Source organism: Mobula birostris, chromosome 4, assembly GCF_030028105.1.
Source record: "Mobula birostris isolate sMobBir1 chromosome 4, sMobBir1.hap1, whole genome shotgun sequence".
NCBI lineage: Eukaryota > Metazoa > Chordata > Chondrichthyes > Myliobatiformes > Myliobatidae > Mobula > Mobula birostris.
Window position 1 is genome coordinate 41,194,780 of NC_092373.1, and position 13,851 is coordinate 41,208,630.

Here is a 13,851-nt window from a genome sequence, read left to right on the forward strand (position 1 = left end):
TTCGTTAGATAAGCCCTTTTAGAAACGAAATTGAGTGTATTAGCCATTTATCACCTATATTCCGGTCATGATTAACACCCCCCCGAGCAGAATCACTGAAAACGATTTGTAGAATAATGTGCACCTACACGCATGCACACTGGTGCCCGCGCAAGGCTTCAGGGTCATTGTAGTCTCTCTGTGTAAACAACGTATTTGGCTCTACTCTTGTCCGTTGGCAACCCTACCCCTCCCCCCCCCCCCCTCCGCCGGGTCGGCCAGTCCACAAGAATATTGTCAATATGAAACTGCGCTGCGGTGCAAAAAAGGTTGGGGACCCCTGTTTTAGTTGCTCTCTATAGGTTTTTAAAAATATCCTAATTCTCCATCTTCCCTCTAATTTTTGCTTTGTTGTATGTCCTCTCTTTTGTTTTTACATTAGCTTTGACTTCCCTTGTCAGCCATGGTTGTACTAATTTGTCATTTGAGTATTTCTTCATTTTTGGAATACACATGTCCTGCACCTTCCTTATTTTTCCCAGAAACACACGCTATTGCTGCTCTGCTGACATCCCTGCCAGCAGCTCCTTCCAATTTACTTTGGCCAACTCCTCTCTCATTCCACTGTAATTTCCCTCATTCCACTGCTGTATCAGACTTTACTTTCTCCCTCTCAAATTTCAAGTTGAACTCAATAGTATTGTGATTACTGATTCCTAAGGGTTCTTTTACCTTAAACTCCTTAATCACCTCTGGATCATTACTTAACACCCAATTCAGTATAGCTAATCCCCTAGTAGGTTCAACGACAAACTGCTCTAAAAAGCCATCTCTCAGGCTTTTAACAAACTCATTCTCTTGAGATCCATTACCAATCTGATTTTCCCAATTGACCTGCATGTTAAGATCTCCTGTGACTACTATAACATTGCCCTTTTGACACACCTTTCTATTTCCTTTTGTAATCTGTGGTCCACTGTGGAGGCCTGTATATAACTGCCATCAGAGTCCTTTTACCTTTACAGTTTCTTAACTCAACCCACAAGGATTCAACATCTTCCAATCCTATGTCACATCTTTCTACTGATTTGATGCCATTCTTTACCAGTAGAGCCACACTATCCCCTCTGCCACCTTCCTATCCCTCCTTTACAAAGTACCCTTGGGCATTCAGCTCCCAACTACAACCATCCTTCAGCCACGATTCAGTGATGGCCACAACATCATACCTGGCAATCTGTAATAGTGCAAGAAGATCATCCACCTTATTTCTTACACTCCACGTATTGAGATATAACATTGAGTACCATATTTGCCGATCTTTTTGAATTTGCATCCCTAATGTACTGATACTCACCCTGCTGGCTGCGACTATGTCCCATCACCTGCCTGCCCTTCCTGACAGTCTGACTGCACGCTATCTTTACTTTTTTACTATCTATCCTCTCCTGAGTCCCATCACTCTGGTTCCCACCCCCCTGCCAAACTAGTTTAAACGCTCCCCAACAGCTCTAATAAACCAGCCTGCAGGAATATTGGTCCCCTTCGGGTTCAGGTGCAACCTGTCACTTTTGAACAGGTCATACCTCCCCCAAAAGAGATCCCAATGATCCAAGAACCTGAAGCCCTGCCCCTTGCTTTAAGGCCTTACTGACGGGGGTGGGGGAAGAAGTGTATAGGGACTGGACATCCATAGTGAAAATGAGGTAATCAGAGTCAGGGAACTAAAAGTGGTTGAAGAGATCGAGAGCATGTGAAGTGCTACGGAGGTAGGTGGGAAGAGACTGAACCATGGGGATAAAATCGATTTGAGATATGCAGACACATGTTCAGTGGAGCAGGAACAGGCAGAAACAATGGGCCTACCTGGATAGTCACATTTGTGGATCTTGAGTAAGAGATAGAAACAAGCAGTATGGGGTAAGGGAACAATGAGGTTGGTGGCAGTGAATGGGAGATCTCCAGAGTTGTTGAGGTTGGTAACAGTGTGGGAGACAATGGCCTGATGCTCCTGAGTGGAATCCCTTCCTAGGGTTAAGTAAGAGGAAGTGTCTGAGAGTTGCCACCTGGCATCAGCAGGTAGAGGTCAGTCTGCCAGACTATAACACCATCCCCTTGTTTGTGGGTTTGATGGTAAGATTGGGATTGGTGCAGAGAGTGCATTCAGAGGGTGTAAATTTCAAATAGGAGAAAGAAGTGATTGTCGAGATGGTTGATGTCATATCAAGGATGACAATGTTTTATTTTTTAAATTGTATAAATATTCTCATGAAACTGATGTAAGTAAACCTATTTTCAAAAAAGGGAAAGTTTTTTCGTGCTGCAAACATACCATGTAACTGTGACTCTGAAGAAGGAATTGTGAACCAGATTTAAATGAATAGCTGCAGTTCAAATACTTGCTCCTGCTGTGCACTTTGAAGGACCCTCTTAGTCTCCTGGGCCTCAGTATTTACTTCATAAACACAAGAGGTTCTGTAGATGCTGGAAAGCCAGAGCAATACACACAAAATCCTGGAGGAACTCAGCAGATCAGGCAGCATCTATGGATGGAGGGCGGGGAAGAAGGACTGGCTAGGAGTTGATAAGTGAAGCCAGGTAGGTGGTAATAGTAAAGGGCTGGAGAAAAAGCAATCTAATAGGAGAGGGGAGTGGACCATGGGAGAAGAGAAAGAAGGAGGGTCACCCGGGAGAAATGATAGGCAGGTGAGGAGAAGAGGTAAAAGGCCAGAGTAGCTATTAGAAGAAGAGGGAAGGGGAAAGAAAGAAAAAAATTACTGGAAGGAGTAATAGATGTTCATGTCATCAGGTTGGAGGCTACCTAAATGGAATGTGAGATGTTGCTCCTCCACCCTGAGAGTGGCCTCATTGTGGCAGAAGAGGAGGCCATGCCTGAAATGTTGGAATGGGAATGGGGATAGAAATTAAGATAGCTGACCATCAGGAGATTCTGCTTTTGCGGATAGAGTGAAGGTGCTTGGCAGAGTGGTACCCCAATTTACGTCAGGTCTCAACAAAGTAGAGGAGGCCACATTAGGAGCACTGGTTACAATAGACAACCCCAACAGACTGGCAGATGAAGTGTTGCCTCAAGGTGTAGCATTTCTGTCACTTGCAGGGAAATGTGCCAGGAGGGAGATTGGTGGGGCGGGATGAATGGACAAGGGTAAGGGTTAGGGCTAGGGAGTGATCTCTGCAGAAAGCGGAGAGTGGGAAGGTGCAGAAGTAAAGATGTGCTGATAGGTTCCGTTGAACATAGTGGAAGTTACAGAGAATAATGTGTTGGATGTGGAGACTCATGGGTAGTAGGTCAGGACAAGAAGAACTCTATCCCTGTTAAGGCAATGGGATGATGGTGTAAGTGTGGATGTCCAGGAAATGGAGGAGATGTGAGTGAGGGCAGCATCAATGGTGGAAGAAGGGGAACCATGTTATTTGAAGTACGAGGATATCACTGATGGTCTGGAAAGGAAAGCTCTATCCTGGGAACATATGTGGTGGAGACGAAGGAACTGAGAAAAGGGAATAGCATTTTTACAGGAGACAGGGTGGGAAGAGGTACAGTCAAGATAGCCATGGGAATCGGTGGATTATAAAATATGTTGGTAGGCAGTTTGTCTCCAGAGATTGAAACTACCAGAAAGAGAAATCACGCCATATTCTCAATATTTACCTTATAATTTTTCTGTGGGTTTTTGCAAATGAAAATGGTGGAGGTGTTTTATGTTTAAGAAAACTGTAACAACTCATTTAGGAAAACAGTCGATAGAATTATGAAAGAGTTTTACTAGCCGAACATGAGGAAGGATATTATTGAGTATTGTAGATGTAAGCCGACACAGTTAATGCATATTAATATGTTAAAACCTTACCACGATAAGAAAGCAGATCTAGTTGGTGTTATCACAAAAATAAATGAGGTTGGGGTGCCAAATGATAAGGGAAAAACCCATCTTGAAAAGATAAATATGGTGCCGACCAGATTGGAGAACTCTATTGTTTTGGCCAACTTTGCTGATAAAGTCTCTCACTTAACCCCTGAACAGAGTGAGCGGCTGATAAAGCTAATTAAGAGGCATGCAGAGGTGTGTCCGGATGTCCCGCGGCAATGCAAGGAGACGGTACATGACGTTGTCGTTACATCAGATCAGCCTATTAAGCAACAACTCTACAGGATGAACTTGGAGAAGGGCAAGCTAGTGGAGAAAGAAATTGAACACATTGCCAGCCACAGGTATTATTAGGCCATCCAAATCCAATGGGCTTCTCCCTGTGTGGTTGTCCCGAAACCCGATGGGAGCATATAATTCTGTATAGATTACAGAAAGCTGAACGCCATCACAAAAACTGATGCTTACCCCATCCCAGGGTAGACGATTGCATCAATAAAGTGGGGAGAGCTAAGTACATCACAAAGATCGATTTGCTGAAAGGGTACTGGTGCGTTCCTTTAACCAACCGGGCTAGAGAAATCTCAGCATTTGTCACTCCATCCGGGTTATACGAGTATAATGTTTTACCTTTTGGCATGAAGAACACCCCAGGGACCTTCCAAAGGATGATTAATTCAGTGATAAAAAGGTTAAAGAACACAGAAGCATATATTGACGATTTAGTGGTCTGGAGTGACATGTGGGAGGAGCACATTGTGGCAGTAGAGGAACTGTTTAAACGGCTGTCTGAAGCCAACCTGACAGTGAACCTCTCGAAAAGTGAGTTCGGCCACGCTAAGGTCACTTATCTGGGGTATGTGGTAGGACAGGGGCAGCTGGCACCGATGCAGGCTAAGGTGCAGGCTATCTCTGAAGTTCCCATCCCGACAGACAAGAGAGCCCTGAGAAGGTTCTTGGGGATGGTGGGGTACTATCGGAAGTTTTGCAAACACTTTGCGGATATTACCCTCCCTCTTACTAAGCTCTTGCCGAAGAATGCAAAGTTTGTGTGGAACGACCTTTGTCACAAGCCTTTGAGAGTCTGAAGGCGATTCTGTGTCACCACCCTGTATTGAATGCGCCTGACTTTTCAAAACCCTTCTCCCTAGCAACAGATGCTAGCGACAAAGCGGCAGGGGAGGTGCTGTTGCAGACAGACAAAGAGGAAATTGAACACCCAGTGGCTTATTTTTCTAAGAAGTTTAATGTCCATCAGAGAAATTATTCCACTGTGGAGAAGGAATTACTGGCAATCATACTGGCATTACAACATTTTGAGGTTTATATTTGTCCGGCACGGAAACCACTGATAATTTGCACTGATCACAATCCATTAGTGTTTTTGGCCACAATGAAGGATAAAAACAAACGCTTATTAAGTTGGAGCCTGGTAATACAGGAATTTGATATTAAGATAAAACATATAAAAGGAACTGACAATGTGATTGCTGATTGTCTGTCAAGGTGTTAAAACTTAAAGTTCTCTGTATTAGCCGAATAGCTGATGACTACCTGTATATTAGTGTGTATCTTATAATGCGCATTCATGCCCATAATTTTTACCCCAGTAAAAATCCTTTTAAGGGTGGGGGTGTCATATGTGACGTCAAGCAGAGCTACCGGATGGATGATGCTAATGAGAGAGGTAACAGAAGACAATGGAGAAACATTCAAAATGCTAATAAGAGAGAAGAGAGAGATTAATGAGAAAGAAACACAATTCAGATATTGACAGACCGTTTGCTTTGAACCTGAACTGTTTGAAGTTTGGTGGACAGGTGATACCCCAGCAGGGGGATAAAAAGAGCAGGTTTGCTAAGGTACAACACACCACGAGACCCTGGAAAGAGCAGCGTGCCCCCACAAGTTGGTGGGAGTTTGGAGGACTGGTTCGCGGGAATTGGTCAGAGGCTCACAGGGTGTAAAGGTACAATCGGTGGGAACCTGGGTGTGTGTCCGCCCTTGCCTGGGTACCGGGTTCACCGCGGAAGAATGATCATATCAGGAACGGAGGGGTCACAGTCAGTGAGCACTGCGGGATCAGAAGACATCAAAAGGTCTGCCCGAAACCAACTGCATCTCTCACTCTCTCTTTCTCCGACGGTACAACAATAGCGATTACTTCGAACTGCACTAAACTGAACTGAACTCTGCTTCACTTAAGACTGATCATTTTACCCCTAGACTGTGATAGAGCTTGGTTGATTCCTATTACCCTATTTCTGTGTATATGTGTATATTATCATTGCTAACCTGTTACATTTATATCCTGGCGATTAGAGTACTGTATTACTTATTTCTTTAATAAAACTTTATTAGTTCCTAGTAATCACAGACTCCAACGAGCATTCCATTTCAGCTGGTTTGGCAACCCAGTTACGGGGTACGTAACAAGGACAAGAAGAACTCTATCCCTGTTAAGGCAATGGGATGATGGTGTAAGTGTGGATGTCCAGGAAATGGAGGAGATGCGAGTGAGGTCAGCATCAATGGTGGAGGAAGGGGAACCATGTTATTTGAAGTACGAGGATATCACTGATGGTCTGGAAAGCAAAGCCTTATCCTGGGAACATATGTGGTGGAGACGAAGGAACTGAGAAAAGGGAATAGCATTTTTACAGGAGACAGGGTGGGATGAGGTACAGTCAAGATAGCCATGGGAATCAGTGGATTATAAAATATGTTGGTAGGCAGTTTGTCTCCAGAGATTGAGACTACCAGAAAGAGAAATCATGCCATACTCTCAGTATTTACCTTATAATTTTTCTGTAGGTTTTTGCAAATAAAAATGGCGGAGGTGTTTTACGTTTAAGAAAAACTGTAACAACTCATTTATTGTACTCCAAACACTGAACGCAAAGTACAGTAAAAGCAGTTTTCGTAATTACATCATCATGACAGACCAGCCTCTTAAAGTGAATCCGAACTCAACGTCAATGTTTGTCAATTATGTACATTTCCACCAATTACATTACTCTACACAGGACCCCCAGTATTCACTAAGACCGACATTATGAGCCTGTCCAGAGCTCAGATGAGTCACCCAGCTCGGGTTTTATGTTCCGCGGGTGGAGAAACTGCAGAGGTTTCTGGCTTGTCTGGGGGTGAGTTGACATGCTCACGGTCATGCCATAACGGCAGCGGCATGGTAGCAGAATCTTCCAAATCTTGCTGCGTCAGTTTAAGGCAATCTACTGAAACACATTCAAGTGTGCCCCTCTTATCTGTGATAAAAGTCTTTTCTCTCTATTCCAAAATGCAGAACGGGCCATTGTAAGGGCGCCTAAGGAGATGATGTGCGTAATGGTGGACAAAAACAAATGAGACAGGATGTAAGTCAACTGGAACCCAAGAGTGTTGTACACCATGATGGGAGAATGGAATAGATAAAAGGAATTGAATTTACTTTTGAGAGGCCAACCAGGTGGTCGTGGCATCAGGAATAAAATCACTTGTCACTCATAACGGCTGCCCATATACCTACTCTGCTGTGGATGACTGCAGGTCCTCTTTTGGAGCTGTTCTGAGCCCCAGCAGGACCCATGGGAGCCAATTATGCCAACACTCATCCATCAGGAAAGCCCTCAGAGCAGCCTTTAAGGTGCAGTGAAACTGCCTGCATAGGCCATTGGACTGCAGGTGATACGCCATGGTGCAATGTAGTCTAATGCTGAGGTCTGAGCCATCATAGCCCAGAGGGTCTGAGTAGTGTATGGATCTATTTCTTTTGGAGCAATGACTCCCGCAGCACTACATATAAATCTGTTCTCTCTCTCCCTCCTCTTTCTCTCCCTCTCCCTCTCTCACCCCTCTTTCCTCCCTCTCTCACCCTCTCTTTCCCCTCATCTCCCCCAATGTAAGTACATCAGTTAAAGACATCTCCCGCATGCGTGCTTTTATTTAAAATTGATATGTAGTTGCAAAGACACAACCAACTGGTGATGAGTAGGAAACTAAAGATCAGAGAATATCTCCAAATGCACCAATAATGGGACAAAAGAGTGAGAGGAAAGATTAAACAGTGCTGAGAAAGCAGCCATGGATGCTAACAAAAGGACACGTGACACAGCATAGTACACAGTGAAAGACACAACTAGCAAATTTAAAGTGAAAATAATGTGGTGACGGCTTCAGTCAGGAAAATTGATGAATTTCATAGTGCAAATGAAGGCTGGGAGTCATATATCAAGAGTGTTGAACTGCATTGTAAGACAAATAGAGTGGTTGAGCAAAATAAGGCCCTCTCACTTCTTAGCTTAATGAGCCCTAAGACGTACAGTCTCTTATGCAACTTCGTAACCCCTGAAAAGCCAATAAGCAAGATGTTCGATCAAATTGTTACAATTTTTACAAAATTACTTGCACCCGAAACCACTGGTATAGCTGAGAGATTTAGATTTTACAAAATGAACCAGTCAAAGGATGAAAGCATTTCTGAATCTATGGCGGAACTGCACAAACTTTCCCAGTACTATGACTTTAGAGATTGTCTTTCTGATGCATTAAGGGACAGCCTTGTATGTGGTGTTACATGCTCAAGGAGATCTGGTTTTTTTTGTGAGAATGCTGTAATGGTCTTTTGGAGGTCACTTGATGTGATTTTCCCGCCATTGTGAGATCACGTGATGACATGTGCCCCGTGACTATATAAGGGTCGACTCAGGTGACGCAGTGGGATTTTGAGTTTGTAGATTTCCAGGTAGAACGTGTTGTGCCTCCATTTCTGTGGCGTGTTTGTTTTTGTGATGCAGTTTCATTTTTAAAATGGTTGTACGTTCTGTTGAAAGATTCCATATTACTTGGACTGGGAATTTGTGGCTGGAAGTGCCAACCTACTCAATTCCGACAGTTTTGAAGGGATAGTGAAGAATTCATCGAAGTGAAGGATCAAGAGAAGTCGGCATCGGTTGGCAGTTTAATAAAGGATCGACCTTATTGAGTCTTCATTGAAGAGAAGCTGCATTGAGATAACTTTTGCAATAGCGCAATGAGTTCATGCACAAAGGCTCTCTCTCTCTAAACAATTTAAGGTCAGTTGATTTAAACTGTTTATTTTCGGCATTGGGAATCCTGTGGACAGAACCGGCAGTAAAGGTGCGTCGATGAAGAAATCGTTCTCCAGAGAAGTCTCTCCCAATTGAATGTGTAAAACTGTTGGACTTTTGAAGTTATCGCTTTAAGAACTATATCTGATGGTATCGCTTTAAGAACTGTTTTCGCATTTAACACTTTAAGAACCAGAGCCGAGTGGAGTTGGTGAACAGCTGTGTACCTGTTTAACCTCCAGTTAAAGTTTTCCTTTTGTTTTTTTCCCCTTATCGCTTATATGTGTTTAATAAATGTTTGGTTGTTTTCATAAAACCTGTCTCGATTAATATTCATTGTTGCTGGTTACGTAACAGTGGCATGCATGGTCAAAGCCAAGATTCCACAAAGCACGTTCAGTGCCTTATGCATTACGTCCTAAAATGGATGCTGAACATCAGAGCTTGAGGCTTCTGGAATTCTCTCTAAGGTTGAGTGGAGCCATTGGGCCATACCCATGGTCCCAGTAATTAAGAAAGGGAAGGCCAGAGCTGTTCGCATATGTAGGGATTTCAAAGCGAGCATCAACCCGCTGCTGTGTACTGTGCAGTATCCCCTGCAATTAATAGAAGACATTTTTGCAACTTTGGCAGATGGGGAGAGGTTTTCAAAGATCGGATTGTCACAAACCTATCTGCAAATGAAGATTGAGGAGTCAAGCAGGAAGTTCCTCATAATCAACACTTATAAGAGACTGTTCCAGTATAACTGTCTCTTCTTTGGTGTCACATCAGCTCCAACAATTTGGCAAAGAGCAATGGAGTAAGTGCTCCAAGATATCCCAGGAACATAATGTTACCTTGCTGACATCATTGTGACTGGCAGGAATGATGAAGAACACCTCAGTACCTTGGTAAAGCGCTACCAGGCTGAGTGAGTATAGTCTGTGGGCAAAGAGGGGAAAATGTGAGTTTTTCAAGAATGAAATCTCATATTGTGAACATGTCATTGACAAGCATGGCTTACATATGTCTCAAGAGAAGACTGAAACAGTGCTACAGGCACCCAAACTGGAAAATGTGTCTCAACTCAGACCATACTTGGGCCTTGTAAACTACTACCATTGGTTTCTCCCAAACATTGCTTCGGTGCTGCACCCATTGAATGTACTGTTGCAGGGAGGATCAAAGTAGGAATGGTCAGAAAGATGTGAAAGAGCATTCAAGGAAACAAAGAGACTAATAACATGAACTGCTCACCCATTATGACCATTACTGCCCATCCGACAGGCAGGCAATGCATCCGCTTATGGCATTAGTGCCATTTTGTCACACACAGTGAAAGATGAATCTGAACATCCAATTGTGTTTGCTACAGGATCACTGATGAGCGCAAAACACAACTATGCACAGGTTGATTGAGAGGCCCTTAGTCTAGCATGGGGAATAAAGAAGTTCCTCCACTACCTCTACGGACAAGAGTTTACTCCAGTGACAGATCACCAGCCCCTTGTGTCCATTTTCAGTCCCAAAAGATAGTCAGGATGCCAGAAAGATCAAGATGGACCCCACAGATATCATTACACCTGTGGCAGTGGCTATGTTTGCTATGAGTACATATTGGCTTTGCTGAGCCATTCATGGAATCCATGTTTCTGATTCCTGTGGATGCACATTCGAAGTGGTGGAGGTTTTACCAATGAAGGCAACCATGTCAGCAAAGACTGTCTCTGCTCTGAGGACTATCTTCACCAGAAATGACTTACCAGAAGAAATTGTGTGACAACAGATCACAATATACATAATCAGAGGAACTCACACTGTTCATGAAGAAAAATGGCATCAGACATTTCAAGTCAGCTCCTCGCCACCCAGCAATAAATGGACTAGCTGGAAGATTTATCCAAACATTCAAGCAGTCCGTTAAAGCTATGAACAAGGAGGAGATTTCTCTACAGCACATGGTGGACAACTTCCTTTTTGAGTATCAGAACTCAGTTCATGGGACGACAAATCAAAAACCTGCAAAGCTGTTCACGAGCAGGAATCTGAGATTTCACATAGACCTCCTGAAACCAGAACTGTGGAGAGAAGTCAGAATAAACAGTTCAGCCAGATGCAAAATGAAGCAACAAGAGCTTCGAGATTGGACAGGAAAGCCTAGTGCATGATTACAGAGAAGACAAGTGGACACCCGATAGGATAACTACAAGAAATGGACCATTGATGTACACAGTGAATGTTGGAGATCAGACATAGATACCTCATGTGGAACAGATACCAGATGTGCAACCAAAGAATACACCTGACTCAAATGTATCCAACAAGACAGACACATTGCATACTCCAGACTTACCTCTCAGAGAGGATCATGTCACTAACAGTAATGTGATAGCGGCAACTGAGAACGTTGTCTCGGACAAGACACCTACCAAACCTGATGCCACTCCATAGGCCCAAAGGCACTATCCTGAAAGAAACAGAGTGCCACCCAAAAGATTGAATCACTAGAACAGTGAAGTTAGTTATGAACTTCTATTGTGAAAGCATGTTTATTTGGAATATGGGTTTTTAAAAGGGAAATTGAATGTTTTGTACATATACAGTTTTATGTTGCATTAACCTAAAGGGGGAGGAAGTATAAATGTATGGATTCATTTCTTTTACAGCAAAGACTCCACCCCCCCCTTAGCACTACATATTGATCTGTTGTCAACGTATGCGCAATTCCCCCTCCCTCTCATGAATACACCAGTTAAAGCCATCTCCCACGCATGTGCTTTTATTTAATTGATATGTAGTTGCAAAGACACAACAGTCTGAAATGAATTGGGGACCTTGTCAGAGGAAATATATGGGCTGCCAAACCAAGCAACCCAAGTGCTGATGAATGCCCATGCCACATCTGTGGCTGTCAACAATGTTAGAGGGACGACCTCTAGCCACCTGGTGATATAGTCCCCTGTGATAAGGAGGAGCATGGAAGTGCGGGAGGGGGATAAAAAACCAACAAGGTCCACATTGACATGGTCAAACCATTGCTCAGGGACCTCAAAAGGTGCCAATGGTGCCTGGAGATGGTGGTTAATTTTTGCCCGCCGGCACTCCACACAGGCTGCAGTTCAATCATGCACGTGCTTTCTAAGGCCGTGCCACACACTTTCTGTAAAACCTTCTGGTCCCAATGTGAGAGGCCAGGAGTCTAAAACAGTCTATCTCCAGTTTGCGAGTGAAAGCCCAGCTTCCCCAAACTTAATGTCAGCCAACTGCAGGCCTATGACTGCTGTTCAATAATCCTGGACCTCTGGATCAGTAGCTTGGTCAGCTGCTATGCTAGCATAGTCAACCCCTAGGTGTATGGCCTCAATGGCTGGCTATGAGAGGCAATCATCCGTGGCATTATTTTTCCCCTTGATATGTTGTATATCAGTTGTGAACTCTAATATGCAGGCCAATCGGCATTGCTGCAGTGCAGACCAAGTGTTTAGTATTTTGGCCTTCACATGCACGAAGGGTTTGTGATCAACAAATGCTGTGAAATGGCGACACTGTAGAAGAAAATGAAAATGGCATATAGCCAGAGACCGAGAAGCTCGTGGTCAAATATGCTGTACTTCCTTTCGGGGGTATGGAGTTGCCGGCTGAAGAAGATCAGTGGCTGCCACACATCTCCAACCAACTGTTCGTGCACAGCACCCACAGTGCTACTGAACCATCAGTAGTAATGGCTATAGGCGTGTTGGGGAACAGGTGTGCCAGTAGGGTGGTATTGGAAAGAGCTTGTTTGGCATGCTCAGGCGCCCTTATCATGTCTGCTGACCAGTCAAGCACATGATTAGGGGTCTTGCCTTTAAGCGTACTATTCAGGGGAAGGATAAGTTCAGCAGCTCACAAAATAAAGTGGTGATAGAAATTCACCATGCCTGTAAACTCCTGTTGTTTTTTAGTAGTGCAGGGTGGTGCAAAATCCATAATAGCAGCTACTTTTGATGGGAGGGGTTTCGCACCACCTGTGGAGATACAACAGCCGAGAAGGTCAGTAGCACTTAGCAGGGTTAATAATCAACCTGTGTTGGCTTAAGCACTTGTAAAGTGTGTGGAGATGTGATACGTGTTTGGATTTGGATGCACTGGCGACAAGTATGTCATCGAGGTAAACAAAAAGAAAATATGACTCTTTTAAAAATGAGTCCTTCTGCCATTGGAAAGTCTATGCTGTATTTTTCAGCCCAAACAGCATGCGTGGAAACTGAGAGGCCAAATGGAGCTATCGCAGCTGTTTTGAGAATGTCCTCTGAGCACACAAGCACCTGATGGTAGCCCCTAACTGGCTAAATGTGCCAAACTGTCTTGGATGTGTGGACTGGGTAATGATCGTGGGCGGTGGCCTGTGGTAATTGCCACCTGGGCGAAACTTACTGGGACAGCAGGGTATCTTTAACATCCACAAGCTGGCAGGTCTTGAGATTGACTATTAGTCCTCGGGCTCACAGGAATTCTGCACTGAGCAGAGGTCTAGCTATTTTAGCCTGTATGAAGTCCCATGTGTAATATCGCTCACTGAAGCACAGTGTCACCCGTTGTATCCCGTAAGTCTGGATCCTGTTGCCATTGGCAGCCTTCGGCAAGGTTTCATTGCTCTTTGATTTTTCATCAATAAGCGATGCTGGCAGTACACTCACTTGCGACTGGTATTTATTGTGTTCGTGTCACTCAGGAAGTGTTGCCCTGAAAGGGTGTCCGTAATGAACAGTAGGTGACCCTGGCAGCAGTAACTCCATGGTGTTCACAGACCTCTGATGTCCTGATGCACTGGCATTATCGAAGATGCAAGGCAGTCAGTACTTGATGGTGCTTGTATCTAAGCAAGCATAGTAAACACACAGGTCTGGCGTCGTCTCTTTCGCAGCCGCAGG